The sequence below is a fragment of the Scyliorhinus canicula genome, chromosome 16, assembly GCF_902713615.1.
Source record: "Scyliorhinus canicula chromosome 16, sScyCan1.1, whole genome shotgun sequence".
Lineage (NCBI taxonomy): Eukaryota > Metazoa > Chordata > Chondrichthyes > Carcharhiniformes > Scyliorhinidae > Scyliorhinus > Scyliorhinus canicula.
In genome coordinates this window covers 121,861,807-121,877,420 of record NC_052161.1, presented here as the reverse complement: position 1 = coordinate 121,877,420, position 15,614 = coordinate 121,861,807, and the positions used below count along the sequence as shown (strand labels likewise).

Genomic DNA, 15,614 nt, shown 5'->3' with positions numbered 1-15,614 from the left:
GGAAATGTGGCAACCAATTTGTACACAGTAATTTCCTGAATCCAGGACAGCAGGGATAACTCCCCTGCTCTTCTTTAAAATACTGCTTTCGGACCTTTAACGTCCACATAAAAGGGTAGAGTGACATTTTAAGTCTTTCAGAACTGCATTGGGTGTGTCAGCCTCGATTATGTGTTCAAGCCTCTGAAGCAAGACTTGAACCCACAATCTTTTGTTTAAGAAAGTAGATAGTGCAGCATTCCCTCCATGCTGTATTGAAATGTTAGCTTTGATCTTTTTCATTTAAGTTTTGGAGCCACAACCAATTTTCCCTCTAATTTATCTTTGTTGTTTGCAACCTGTTGGTTATATTGCACTGTTGCTTAGAAATTGCACATACTGGAGCTGGATGGGGAGGTAAATTGGATGGTGGATTTAGTGGGCACAGGCTGGGATGCCCCGCCGAGGGGCTATGTGAGTAGAAAGGCCTGAGGTGACCTACTTCCAGTTAATCTATACAAAATGGATTGAACAACTCAAAACCAAATAGTACCCTTCCAGTTCCTCATCCAAGTCATTTATAAAAACCACAAAGAGCAGAGGTCCCAGAACAGATCCTTGCGGGACACCACTGGTCACCGACCTCCAGGCAGAATACTTTCCATCCACTACCACTTGCTGTCTTCTTTCGGCCAGCCAATTCTGTATCCAGACAGCCAAATTTCCCTGTATCCCATGCTCCCTAACATTCTGAATGAGCCTACCATGGGGAACCTTATCAAATGCCTTACTGAAATCCACATACACGACATCCACTGCCCGACCTTCATCAATGTGTCTCGTCACATCTTCAAAGAATTCAATGAGGCATGTGAGGCATGACTTGCCCCTTACAAAGCCATGCTGACTATCTTTAATCAAACTATGCTTTTCTAAATAATCATAAATCCTATCTCTCAGAATCCTGTGGTGAGCAAAATATTGGAAAGGATTCTGAAAAGAATGATATATCAATGTGACTTATCTTTACTAGTGCCGAGGTTATCCATGCCCACTAGTTGCCTATGATTTCTTACTCTTCCTCACCCTCCCGTTAGTCAGGTGTATCCACATGGTCCACAGCTGATTGAGGCAGCCTGCTGCCTTCCACGCCATGTTGCCTTTGATGGCCTTGGGGGACTTGGACCTGTTTTTTTCTGTTTTTATCTAAATAATGTTAAAGTATTCAATTCATTTTTTTTCTATTAAGGGGCAATTTAGCATGGCCATTCCACATATCCCCTGAACATCTTTGGGTTGTGGGGTTGAGACCCGCAAAGACATGTGGAGAATGTGCAAACTCCACACGGACAGTGACCCTGGGCCGGGGATTGAACTCGGGTACTTGGTTCCTTGAGGCAGCAGCGCTAACCACTGCACCACCATGCCGCCCTGCAAGGGTGGGGGGGGCTTGGACAATGAGGGCCCGGGCTTTCTTTTGTACTGCCCAGGTGTGGCACTGCTGCCCTTCTTGGTGTGCGAGGCTGGAGGTGTGTCGTTCGCGGGGAGAACGGTTGTCAGATGGACTAGACACCTCTAGGGCTTCCTGGGTGGAAGGCCAGACAGTGCTCCTGCTTATCTTCTCCCCTTTGGGTGTCTGGGGGCGCGTGGATTTCTCCATGAAATATAGAGACAGCTGGAGTGAGATCCAGAAGCCCCGCTGTTCCCAGGTGCTGACATTTTGTGGATTCCCAGTAGTGCTTGCACCATGCAGTAGAAGCCCTGCACCATGAAGCTCATGCCCTTATGCATGGGGGTCATGAGCTGAACCATGGAGCAGACATCCTCTGCCATGGATTGCACGTTTTGCGCCAAGGCTTCCGCTACCGATGCCATCTTCACAGTGTTGGCCACATTGTGTTAGAATTACTGCACTACCTCCTCAGACAGAAGGCAATGGGACTCCTCCAGTTGACCTTGCAGTCCGAGGAGGGATGCTTTCATCCCTTTTGACTCTACTTTTGCAGTTCCAGTGATCTGGGACAATCAGACCCAGTGGCATGTCATTGGCCAGGGGCTCAGCTGAGTCCTGGGTTCCAGCATCCATCCGCGTGCCGGATCCCTGGGACGTTCCTTCCTCGACTGGTGTGGATCGTAATGGTTGGATTTGTTTATTCTCCCGTGTACCGAGATACAGTGAAAAGTATTGTTCTGTGTACAGTTCAGACAGATCATTCTGTAAATGAAAAGAAAATACAGAGGGCAAACATAAAATACACAATGTAATTACATACACTCAGGCATCGGGTGAAGCATACAGGAGTGTAGTAGTACTCAGTAGAGAAGATGTGTGAAGAGATCAGATGTCAATATGAGGGTCATTTAGGAGTCTTGTAACGGTGGGGAAGAAGCTGTTTTCAAATCTATAAGTGCGCGTTCTCAGACTTTTGTATCTCTCGCCTGATGGAAGAAGTTGGAAGAGTGAATAATCCGAGTTGGAGGGGTCTTTGATTATACTGCCCGCTTTCCCCAGCGGGAGGTGTAGACAGTCAATGGATGGGAGACGGGTTTGAGTGATGGACTGGGCGGTGTTCATGACTCTGTAGCTTCTTACGATCTTGGGCCGTACGATCTTCAGCTGTGAGGTGCTCACCAGTGACCCAGTAGCTTGCCTACTAATTATTCCATTGAGGAGAATGCGGGTGACAGTTGTGACGCCTCCTCATTGCTCCCTCAAAGCTGCTCTGGTCTGTGGTCTTCAGAAGACGAGAGGATGGTCTGGGCTGGTCAAATGTTTGACCTGCGAGAGAAGCTTGGGCATGACTGAGCAAGCTATGCCTGCTCATGCCAGTTGTGCTCGAGTTTGTCCTGCAATCATAGAATCCCTACAGTGCAGAAGGAGGCCATTTGGCCCATTGAGTCTGCACCGACCCGCCGACCCTTTTGTCTTTGAGGGGAAAGAATATAATGCCCCTTCGGCGTGGGAATGCTTGTCTTCCCTGTGTTCCTGATGGGAAACCCATGTATATAAAGTCATCCAGTAAGGCACCGACACATGGATTGAGACTAAATGATTGCAAGGTGGGCTCAATACATACAAGACTTTTTTGAGGACAAAAGACAGGAAGAAAAGCCAACAATTAAGAAAAACATAGATGGTCCAAAGATCATGAAAGACAATGAACAATGACAAATCAACAAATAAGATGAAAAGCAATAAAGCCAAAGTCCCAAATGAAATAACCACCAAACAAATTAAAAGTTTCGAAGATTAGACAAACTGACACTGATCTTTAATGACATTTGTGACAGGGGAGAAATCCCAAAACTTAAATAAATCAGTATTTATTGTGCTCCCAATAAAGCCCAGATAAATCAATGTCTAATGAGTCGCATTTCTAAGATTCTTGTTTGAATACTGTGAATAGGGGGCCAGGAGCATGATAAAGCCGGAAATTTCAGCTCTTCAATGTGGTTTTGTAGAAGGACAAGAAATGCTATATTTATAGGATGCATGCCATCAGAACCAGCCGTAGAGATAGAAAAAAAATCTAGGAGTGCACACATAAGTGGAGACTTGGGCATAGACATGTGCGCAGGCATTTGCTGAGTTGTACTGTCTGAACCTCCATGCAGCATTGCAGTGAGGGATATATGCCACTGGAGGGAGGCGTTCACCATTTGATAAGATTCTACTGCAAGAAAGAGTGCGTCACAGCCCCGACGTATCTGACCTTCAAAGTTCATTTAAATTATTTTTTTGTTACTTTCTTTCCACTTGAGATTCCCCCCTCCCCACCTTCTGCCCTCAACCGTGCCTCCAGACAGCTAAAGCCATGAGAACTCAGCTTCTGCTGCCAAATTCAGCAGACAAGTCAGGGAATGGCAGAGATGAGAGTGACATGGTTTGAAAATGGTGTTCCTGCAGAGAAGCAGGAACATGTGGTTTGGGATGGGAACACCGAGATGGGGATAAGACAAAGAAGTTGTGACAGGGTCTGCAACAGGAATGAGCGCATCAAAGATTACTGTTTTTAAAATGGATCTTATTTGGGATAGTTTTCTGGGACTTGCTGTTATGAAGCTATATTAACAGCAGGTGCAAGTCAGAAAACCAAGCTATAATCACCCAGCGCAATAAAACGGCCTTGTTGAGTCCGACTCGGTGATGCGTTGAGGCCATTAAATCGCGAGTGAGGCCTTGCGTGACGTCGCGATCTGGATCTCGCCCTCAATGGGTGTGATCCAGATTTATATATTTAAGTGAGCAGTAAGGCCCAGTTAATATGTCGGCGCCGATTCTCCCAACACCTGGGAATGAACACTCGCGCCTGGGGGACCTCACCATGGCGCCAATTAGCACTGGTCCCCATAAACGTGGACCGAGGCATAACACCACGTGGGGGTGTCTCACAGGCCATTGAAGGTCCCCGGGTGGTCGGGCTCTGGGCAAGGTAGTACCCTGGCACTCCCACTGCCAACTGGGCACCTTGGCACTGCCAACCAGGCATCCTGCCAGGGATCAGGCATAGGGATGCCCTGCCCTTTTGAAGGGGGGGGGGGGTGTTGAGAAACCCCTAACAGGTAAGTTTAAAAAAAACTAAACATTTTGAGTACCCAATTATTTTTTTCCAATTAAAGGGCAGTTTAGCATGGCCAATCCACCTACCCTGCACATCTTTGGGTTGGGGGGACGAAACCCACGCAGACACATTATTATGGGCCAAGGTTTAGAGAACGCCAAAGTGTATCATGGAGTTCGCCTGACCTACAATTTTTAATAGATTTTGGTTTTGGGGAGCACCAGGTCCCACTCTACAGGTGTGATGCAACAGAGATCTAAAGTACTTTTAAAACAAAGCAATGTTTATTATATGAATCCAGTTAACATTTTATAAACACACAGTAAACATCTTAGCAACTCAAATACTTCCCCCAAAGAATACAGTACTTGATAAGTAACTCTTAACCTTTCCTAGTAACATCCATCAGATAAATACCCTCTTTAACAAAGACATCAGGTTTAAATTCTCTACTGAGAGCAGTTATCACTTTTAAATTAGCAAGTGATCTGAAGACATTCACTTCATACAGAGAGAGATTGAAATTACACCTTGTTTGGCTGGATGCAGCTCCAACTTTGAAAACAAAGCCAAACACACACTGTAACTGCCAGCTCAAAAACAAACGTAAAAGCAGACTGACAGCCCAGCTCCACCCGCACTCGGACATCACTGCAATTATTTGATAAACTCCCATTTCTTAAAGGTACATCAAGTACAGCTATTTGATAAACAGCCATTTCTTAAAGGTACTGTCACATGACAACGGGGAGAATATGCAAACTCCACATGGACAGTGACCCAAGGCCGGGATTTGAACCCGAGTCCTCAGCGCCGGTGTCCCAGTGCTAACCACTGCAACACATGCCACCCTCCAAACAGGTAAGTTGAGGTGGGGATCCGGAGGTCACTGGGGAGTCGAGAGAACAGGGCGGCATTAAAATATTATGCCCCGATCTCTTCCTGCACTGACAAATTTAGCTCGTCAGTGCAGGAAATGAAGGCAAGTGCGGCTTTGGTGGGGCAGTCCCTGCCGAGACCTAAAAAAAGCGGCCTGTTGATAGCAGGGTTGTTCTCAGCACCTGCAGCCCGCCAAAAGCATTGCCTTGAGGCAGCAGTGCTAACCACTGCGCCACCATGCTGCCGCACTATGAAACCTGGCCAAAGCAGTATCAATTTATCCTCCTTGAATAATGGCGCTCCACGTTGACCAGGGTCCTGGACACGTAGGCTATCGGCCTATCTGTCCCATTATCCCACCAATGGGACAACACTGCACCAACGCCATATGGAGAGGCGTCACACGTGAGGATGATCGGCTTCAATGAGTCGCAATATGTTAACAATTTTGAAGATAACAGCTGTTGCTTCTCCCTGGTGAATGCTTCCACTTGTGGCATTTTCCACGCCCATTTCTGGTTCTTTTTTAGAAGTGCGCAAAGAGGTGCCAACCAGGTAGTCAGGTTCAGGATAAACTTCCCATAATAGTTGACAAATCCCAGGAACAACCACAGCTCTGTCGCATTCTCAGGTGTTGGAGCTCTCTGGATGGCTCGGACATTTTTTTAAAACATTTTTATTCAAGACATTTTCAATTTACAACATACAAAAAGGTCAAACAGATTTGTACAATTTTTGTAAAACTACCCCCATAACCCAGCCCCACCATTCCCATATTTATCCAGAACCCTCCCCCCATGACAACCAGTTCCTTCAAGATAGTAATGAATGCCACCCACCTCGAGTAGAACCCCTCCCCGATGGCGTACTTAACTTTTTTCCAAATGCAGGAATTCCGACAAAACCCACCTGGCCATGCCAATGCCTAAGGCAGGGCCGATGTCCTCCATCCAGGAAAAACCAATTTCCGGGATATCAGAGAGGCAAAGGACAAGACATCTGCCTTCTTCCCGTGGAGCCCCGGCATGTCCGACACTCCAAAGGTCACCACCCTTGGTCATGACTTGGTCATAACCCACAAAATCTCCAACATTGTTTCAAAGAATTGACCAACCTAGGTCAGGACCAAACAATATGCCGACCCCCTTAAACGACGCTCACATCTATCCTCTACACCCGGAAAGAACCGACTCATATGTGCTTTGGTCATGTGCGTCCTCTGTACCACTTTAAACTGAATCAAACTCAGTCTTGCACATGAGGTAGTAGGATTAACCCGGTTGTGTCGTCAGCAAACTTGTAGGTGGAGTTGTAACCAAATAGTGCCACGCAGTCATGTGAGTATAGGGAGCATAGTAGAGGGTTAAGTACGCCACCTTGCGGGGCCCCGGTATTGAGGACTATCCTGGAGGAGGTGTTGTTTATTCTTGCTGTTTGTGGTCTATGGGTCAGAACGTCGAGGATCCAGTTGCAGAGTGAGGAGCCAAGTCCTCGGTTTTGGAGCTTTGATATGAGCTTGGCTGAGATTATGGCATTGAAGGCGGAGCTGTCGTCAATAAATAGGAGTCTGATGTCGGAGTCCTAGTTGTCGAGATGCTCCAGGGATGACTGTAGGGCCATGGAGATGGCGTCTGCCAAGGACCGGTTGCGGCAGTATGCAAATTGCAGTAGATCTAGGCATCCTGGGAATATGGACTTAATGTTTCTCATGGCCAACCTCTCAAAGCACTTCATTACAATTGATGTCAGGGCCACCGGACAGTAGTCATTGAGGCACGTTGCCTGGTTCTTCTTTGGCACCGATATGATAGTGGTCTTCTTGAAGCAGGTGGGGACCTTGGAGCGGAGTAGGGAAGGTTGAAAACGTCCACAAACACATCTGCCAGCTGATCCATGCAGGCTCTTGAGTGCACGACCAGGGACCCTGTCCGGAAAGTCTCCTTCCAAGGGTTCACTTTCAGAAAGGCCGGTCTGACTTCGGAAGCTGTGATGGTGGGCATGGGTGCGGCTGGGGCTGCTGGGACAGTCGACAGCAGATTGATGGTTTCCTGCTCAAACCGAGCATAGAATGCATTGAGTTCATCGGGGAGGCGTGTGCTGCTGCTGGAGATACTGCTCGGAGATAAATGCGTGGCTTGAGGGATGCTGTCGAAGGGAGTGGTTTAGATTTTTGGGTCATTGGGATCAGTTTTGGGAAAGGAGAAAGCTGTTTAGAAGAGATGGGCTTCATCAGAAAGGGAACCAATCTCCTGGCAGTGAGAGTAAATAGTGTAGTGGGGATGAATTTAAACTTGTACGGTAGCGGGGTGGGTTGGCTAATGCGCCTAGATTTAGAAGTACCAGTGAGGGCAAAAGAGAGAAGATGGGCACTAGGGAAAAGGAAGAGAGAGAAGGCTTGAGTGTTGACAGTGAACAAAGAAATGGTTGCCTCCCAAAGGGCAAAAAAAGAGATAAGGCCGGAGTTAAATTGTAAGTATGTAAATGAACGGAGTATAATGAACAAAATTAGGAAACTGGAAGCAGAAATTGCTCTAGGGGCATTTGACATTTGGGAACTGGAAGCAGATATTGCTCCAGGGGCATATGACATAGTAGCATTGACTGAAACATGGCCCAAACCAGAACAGGACTGGATACTTAACATCCCGATTATAACGTTTTTTGTAGGAACAGGGTGGGTAAAAAGGGAGGAGGAGGTGTAGAAGTCTTGGTCAAAGATAGTATCATAGACCTCCCGCCAATGGGGATCCTCGACAGAATAGTCTCTAGGAGGGAAGAAGGGGAGGGCAGAGTCTCGGGTATATATAAGGTGCTCATGAGGGAGGAAGGGTCCCAGACAGAGGAACTGAAACTTAAATGGGAGGAGGAGATAGGCGGGGAAATGGAGGATGGGCTGTGGGCAGAGGCCCTGAGTAGGGTAAATTCGACCGCGACATGTGCTAGGCTCGGGCTGATCCAATTTAAGGTCGTTCATCGGGCCCATATGACGGTGGCTCGGATGAGCAAATTTTTCGGGATAGAGGACAAATGCGCTAGGAGGACCAGCGAACCATGTTCACATGTTTTGGGCATGCCCTAAGCTGAGGGGGTACTGGGAGGGATTTGCGGGGGTCATGTCCCAGGTGCTAAAAACAAGGGTGGTGATGAGTCCAGGGGTGGCAATTTTTGGGGTTTCGGAAGACCCGGGCGTCCTGGGGGAGAAAGAGGCCGATGTGTTGGCCTTTGCTTCCCTGATAGCCCGGCGACGAATATTATTGGCGTGGAGGGACTCAAAGCCCCCGAAGACTGAGTGGTGGCTTGCGGACATGTCGAGTTTCCTGGGGATGGAAAAAATTACGTTCGCCTTGAGGGGATCTGTGCAGGGGTTCACCCGGAGGTGGCAACCATTTATTGACTTCTTTGCGGGAGAGTGAGCGTCAGCAGATGGGTGGGGGGGAGGGGAGGGTAGAGTAGAGTAGGAGGGAAAATATGGCGGGTAGTACCGGTGGGAGGGGAGCGGGCTTGTGCAATATGTTACGATGGAAGTATTGAAAGTACGTGGATGTTTGCACATTTTCGCCTTTTTTGCTTTCTTTCTGATGATGTCTGTAACTGTTTATAAAGCCAAAAACTACCTCAATAAAATTGTTTATTATAAAGATAGTATCATAGCTCTTGGAACGAGATGCAGTACCTGAATTAGACTTAATGTGGTTGGAGGTGAGAAACAGGAAGGGAGCGGTGACCTTGTTTGCTATTTACTATCGACCATTGGAGAGCTATTGGGAAATAGCGATCATAATATAATACGATTCAATATTAAGTTGGAAGAGGATAAAAATCAGTCATGCATTAAGACCCCAGACTGGAAAAGGGCAAATTTTAGGGGGCTAAAAGTTGAACTGGAGCAGATTGATTGGAACCGCATTTTGGTGGATAAAACAGTGGATGAAAAATGGGGGACTTTCAAAGGAGAAATGAATGAATAAGGTGCAAGCTAGGTACGTACCCATGAGAAACAAATACAGGGCATCCAACACTAGAATACCTTGTATGACTAAGGATATTGATGGTAAAATAAGAAAAAGAGGCATATGATACATACCGCAATAATAATAGCAATAGAAATCAGGAAGATTATTTCAAATGCAGGAGAGCTTTGAAGGTTGGAATAAGGAAGGCTAAGAGCAAGCACGAAGAAAGAATTGTAGGCTGTGTAAAACAAATAGCAAAATATTCTTAAGCATATTAATGATAAAAGATTAGTGAAGGATAGAGTGGGATCCATAAGGGACAAGCAGGATAAGCTCACTGAAGCTGAGGGTATGGCAGTGGCACTAAATATGTACTTGGTTTCTCTCTTTACCAAATTAGGAGATGGTAACAATGGCACAGCTGAAAATGTGGGTGTTGAGAAACTGAGCAGTATAGTGATAGATAAAGAAAAGTTGCTAAAAAGGCTGGCAACACTCCAGGTAGGGAAGTCACCAGACTCGGGTGAGATATATCATAGACTGTTGAGAGAGGCAAGGGAGCATATTGTGGAGCTGCTTGTAGTGATAGCATGTGTTGGAATTCACTGACTGACCACTAGGAGTCTCATTAGTATATACATGAATGTTAGAGTCAGGTGACCTCAGACTGACTGGAGAGCTAGGAGAGGTTGCTCGTGCATGATCATACTATTATTCATCTGTTGCTTTGTATATATTTGACCCACAGTTAATGTTAATACATTGTTTATAGCTTTAGATACAAGTGTTCTTGTAATATAAATAAGGCCATCCAACAAAAACATTACATTGTTGACCGAGATTTTCCAGGCCTTTCTGAACACAGGATTAGTCCTGGAGGACTGGAGGATTGCAAATGTCGTTGTTTAAGAAAGAGCAAAGGATAACCCAGAAAACTACAGATCTGTCAGCTTGATATCAATAGTGGAAAAACTGATTGAGGCCATAATACGGGACGAGACAAATATATACTGAGAGAAAAATAAGTGAATACTAGACGGTCAACATGGCTTTGTCAAGGGCAGGTCATGTCTCACAAATTTAATTGAATTCTTTGACAAGGTGACACAGGCAATAGATGAAGGTAGTGTTCTGGATGTTGTATATTTGAGTTTTTAGAAAGCACGTGATGCAGTGCTACATGACAGGTTGGTTAGCAAATTTAAAATCTTTGGAATTGATGGGTCCTTGGAAGCATTGACTAGAAGTTGGCTAAGAGATAGGAAGCAGAGGGTAGGTATAGATGGGCATTTCTCAGACTGGAGACGAGTTGAAAGTGGTGTTTCGCAGCGTTCAGTATTGGGATCTTTGCTTTTTCTGAATTACATAAATTATTTTGAAGTGGGAGTTGAGGGCAAAATCTTCAAATTTGTAGATGATACTAAGCTGCAGAGAATAGTCAATTGTGAGGATGATGCTGAGTGACTTCAGAGGGACATTGGCAAGTTGCCAAATGGGCAGACACCTGGCAGATGATCGTGAATGCAGCAAAAAGTAAGGAAATGCATTTTGGTAGAAGAAACATTGGGAGACAATATAGCCTCATCAGTACAACTTTGAGGGGAGTACAGGAGCAGAGGGACTTTGGGGTTCACACACATAATTCTCTGAAGGTGGCCAGGCAATTGAAACAGTTGTTAAGAAGGCTTATAGCGACTTCCGGTAGCGACTATGAAGGAGTAAGTCGCACATTTGGTGGTTCCCGCTGGGGTTGGACTTTTGGACCTTTTTCCCCCATTTCTTATCGGACTTGATTTGAAAAATCGATGACAGAGGCAATTGGGTACTGGATTCCCACATCAGTGCATGGAAAAGAGGACTTGGAAGTTCTCGCAAAGGCAAAAACAGACAGAGAAGGCTTGGGCTGAAGCTGCAGGGGGAGAAAGCATGGTGGATGACCGGACCTCTGGCTTGTCGACCCAGCAGTCAACGGAGCAGCTGGTGCAATTTATCCAGGAGGGCTTCGCCAAGCAGAAGTGGGACTGCTTGAACCCGATTAAAGAGTCAATAAGCTGGAGCTTAGATTGAATGCCCAAGATCGGGCGATCCAGAAAGTAGAGAAGGCGCTAGCTGACCAGGAGGAACATCAAACTGCGGTAGAGCTGGAGGTGGGGATGCTGAGAGACCAGCAGAAAAGGCTCCTGGAGAAGGTGGAGGACCTAGAAAATAGGTCCCGTCGGCAGAATTTGAGAATCGTTGGGCTCCAGGAGGGGTCCAAAGGAGAGGACGCTGGGGCATACATAGCAGACATGTTCGAGAAGCTGCTAGGGGATGGAGCATTCCTCCGACCCTTGGAGGTAGATAGGGCTCACAAAGCGCTTGTGAGGAAGCCGCGAATGGGAGACCCTCTGAGGGCAATGGTGGTGAGATTCCACAGGTATTTGGATAAGGAGCGTATTTTACAGTGGGCCAAGCAGACACGGAACTACAAATGGGAGAACAGTATCCTGCGGTTCTATCAGGACCTGAGTGCGGAGGTGGCCAGGAGAAGAGTGGGGTTTAATCAGATCAGGTTGACCCTTTTCAAGAAAAAGGGGAAGTTCAAACTGCTGTATCCGGCCTGTCTCTGGGTCTCATACGAGGAGCAACATTTTTATTTTGAGTACCTGAGGCAGCGCTAGACTTCGCGAAAAGGAAAGGACTAGTGGAGGACTGAGAACTTTGAACTTTGCTGTAACGTTCATGTTTAAAAATGTTTCTTGTTTTTTCGTTTTGTGGATGCTATTTGTAATGCCTTCTGTACTGATTTGGGGCCAGTTGCAGAGCTGAGTGAGTTAAAGTTAACATTTGCACGTTGGGGGATGGTGCTGTGTTTGTTCAGATGCTGGATCTCTTGCTTAATCTTTGCTTTGTTTAGCGTTTTTTTTTCTCTGTCGGGCAATTGTGTTGAGATTGTTTGTCATTTGAATATGTGTATATGAGTGGGAGGGAAGGTGGGGAGGGAACAATAGGTGGGAGAATGTCTGGCACCAGGGGTGGGGGCCACCAAGCTAGCTGGACAGGCTAGCTCACGGAAGCGTAGTGGGGGGTGAGCAGATGTTAGGCTTATGAAAGGGGTCGATTTACATTGTGCTGTTACTCGGGGGAGAGGCGGGGGAAATGTTCTGCTGACGAGGGAGGGACTGTTGCTGAGGGACAGAGAGGAAGTCTGGGGAGGAGGCTGTCTGGGGGCGGGCTGATGGAGGCATGGGCGCGGGGCTGGAGACTGACCCAAGAAAGGTGATGGCTGATCAGCGACCCCCAACTAGGCTGACCACCTGGAATGTACGAGGGCTAAATGGGCCGGTCAAGAGGGCACACGCGTTCATGCATTTGAGAGGACTGAAGATGGACATGGTAATGCTGCAGGAGACGCATCTTAGAGTAGCTGACCAGATTAGATTAAGGAAAGGTTGGGCCGGGCAGGTTTTTCACATGTGACTGGACTTGAAGGGTCCCAATCCTGATCAACAAGCGGGTGGTATTTGAGGCAGGAAGAATAATTTTGGATGTGGGAGGCCAGTACATTATGCTCAGTGGGAAATTTTAGGGGTTGCAGGTGGTAATAGTAAATGAGTATGCGCCAAATTGGGACGATGTGGAGTTTATAAAGAAGATGCTGGAGAAGATACCGGACCTGGATTTGCATAAATTGGTCATGGGAGGGGATTTCAACACAGTTATTGACCCTGGTTTAGACCGGTCAAGCTCAAAAACGGGCAGGGTGCCAGCAATGGCAAAGGAACTAAAAGGGTTCATGGAGCAGTTGGGGGGGGGGGGGGGGGGGGGGGGGGGGGCGGTGGATCCATGGAGATTTGGGCAGCCGAGGGTGAAGGAGTTCTCTTTCTACTCACACGTGCATAAAGTGTACTCCCGGATTGATTTCTTTATTCTGAGCAGGGCCTTACTGACGGGGGTGGTGGACTCGGCGATCACAATCTCAGACTATGCCCCGCACTGGGTTGACCTACAGGTTAGTAAAGACAGTAACCAGCGCCCGCACTGGAGGATAGACATGGGTCTTCTAGCTGACAGAGGTGTGCAGGCAGCTGAGGAAATGTATTCAGAACTACCTGGAAGTCAACGACACGGGGGAAATTTAGGCAGCGGTGGTCTGGGAAGCATTGAAGGCGGTGGTTAGAGGGGAGCTGATCTCGATACGGGCCCACAGGGAGAAGGTAGACAGTGCAGAGACGGACCGACTGGTAAAGGAGATACTACAGGTCGACAAGAGGTATGCGGAGACCGCAGAGGCAGGACGTTTAAGGGAGCGGCGGAGGCTACAGACGAAGTTCAGTTTTTTAACCACAGGGAGGGCGGTGGAGCAGCTGAGAAAGGCGAGGGGGGTGATTTATGAGCATGGAGAGAAGGTCAGCAGAATGCTTGTGCAGCAGCTTAGAAAGAGGGAGGCAGCCAGGGAGATAGGGAAAGTAAAGGATGGCGAGGGGAACCTGGTTGGAGACTCAGCTGTGGTGAATAAGGCGTTTAAGGAGTTTTACAGTAGGCCGTATGGGGTCGGAACCTCCAACGAGGCCGGAGGGGATGAGGCACTTCCTGGGGGAGCTGAATTTCCCGAAGGTGGACAGGGAGCTGGTAGAAGGGCTGGGGGCCCCGATCGGGATGAAAAAGATAGTGGAGGGTCTGAAGGCCAAGCAGTAGGGTAAAGCCCCGGGCCGGACGGGTACCCAGTGGAGTTCTATAAAAAGTTCTCTGGGACATTGGGGCCGTTGTTGATGAGGACATTCAATGAGGAAAGGGGTGCTTCCCCGACGATGTCACAGGCCACGATTTCGCTGATCCTGAAGTGGGACAAGAACCCGGAGCTTTGTGGGTCCGACAGACCGATATCCCTATTGAATGCGGACACCAAACTGCTGGCCAAAATTTTGTTCTCTAGGATTGAGGATTGTGTTCCGGACATTATTGGGGAGGACTAGACTGGTTTGTTAAGGGAAGGCAGTTGGTGGCCAATGTAAGAAGGCTATTAAATGTGATCATGATGTCCCCGGAGATAGGGAGGTGGAGGTAGTGGTCGCAATGGACGCAGAGAAGGCCTTTGATCGAGTAGAATGGGAATGTCTTTGGGAGGTACTGGGACAGTTCGGATTTGGGCGGGGCTTTATTGACTGGGTCAGGTTGCTGTATCAGGCTCCTGTGGCGAGCGTACGAATGAATAGGACAACATTGGACTATTTTACGCTGCATCGGTGGACAAGTCAGGGGTGCCCCCTCTCCCCACTGTTGTTCACATTAGCCATAAAGCTGCTGGCAATTGCACTGAAGCTTCAAGGGGCTGGAGGGGGCTGGTCCGGGGGAGGGGGGAAACACAGTGTCTCGCTTTACGCAGACGACCTGCTCCTGTATGTATCGGACTCAGCAGAGGGGATGGAAGAAATCATGAGGATTCTGGGTGAATTTGGCTGGTTTTCGGGATATAAACTAAATATGGGGAAAAGTGAGATGTTTGCGGTCCAGGCGAGGGAACAGGAGAGGCGACTGGGGGAGCTGCCGTTTAGAGTGGTCGGGGGAAGCTTTAGGTATCTAGGCATCCAAGTGGCGCGGGAATGGGAACGGCTGCGCAAGCTAAATCTGGCCTGACTAGTAGACCAAATGAAGGATGATTTTCGGAGGTGGCATGCGCTCCCGCTGTCACTAGCTGGGAGGATGCAGACTGTGAAGATGATGGTCCTCCCAAGATTCCTGTTTGTGTCCTAGTGTCTCTCTGTCTTTATTCCGAGGTCCTTTTTTAAATGGGTCAACAAAGTGATCACTGGCTTTGTATGGGCGGGCAAGAGCCCGCGAGTAAGGAGGGGGATGCTTGAGCGGAGCCGGGGCGAAGGCAGGCTGGGGCTACCAAACTTCAGTAACTACTATTGGGCGGCGAATATAGCTATGATCAGGAAGTGGGTGGTGAGGGAGGGTCGGCATGGGAGAGTATGGAGGCGGCTTCATGTTAGTGCACCAGCTTCGGGGCGTTGATAATGGCACCTCTGCCGTTCCTGCCGGCACAGTACTCAACCAGCCCCGTGGTGGTGGCGACCCTGAGAGTCTGGGGGCAATGGAGGAGGCATGTGGGAGCAGAGGGAGCATCGGTTTTGTCTCCAATTTGTAATAATCACCGGTTTGCCCCGGGAAGGATGGACGGGGGTTCCAGAGATGGCAGAGAGCAGGGATTGAGAGGATGGGGGATATGTTTATAGAGAGGAGCTTTCCTAGCTTGAGG

General features: G+C 48.0%; 2 long non-coding RNA genes across 3 annotated transcripts in view; one reads left to right on the top strand and one right to left on the bottom strand.

Annotated features, from left to right (window-relative positions):
- Nucleotides 1-15,614, bottom strand: part of LOC119950786 — a 33,108-nt gene that overhangs the window by 1,295 nt on the left and 16,199 nt on the right. The window lies entirely within an intron of this gene.
- Nucleotides 1-15,614, top strand: part of LOC119950785 — a 108,465-nt gene that overhangs the window by 86,355 nt on the left and 6,496 nt on the right. The window lies entirely within an intron of this gene.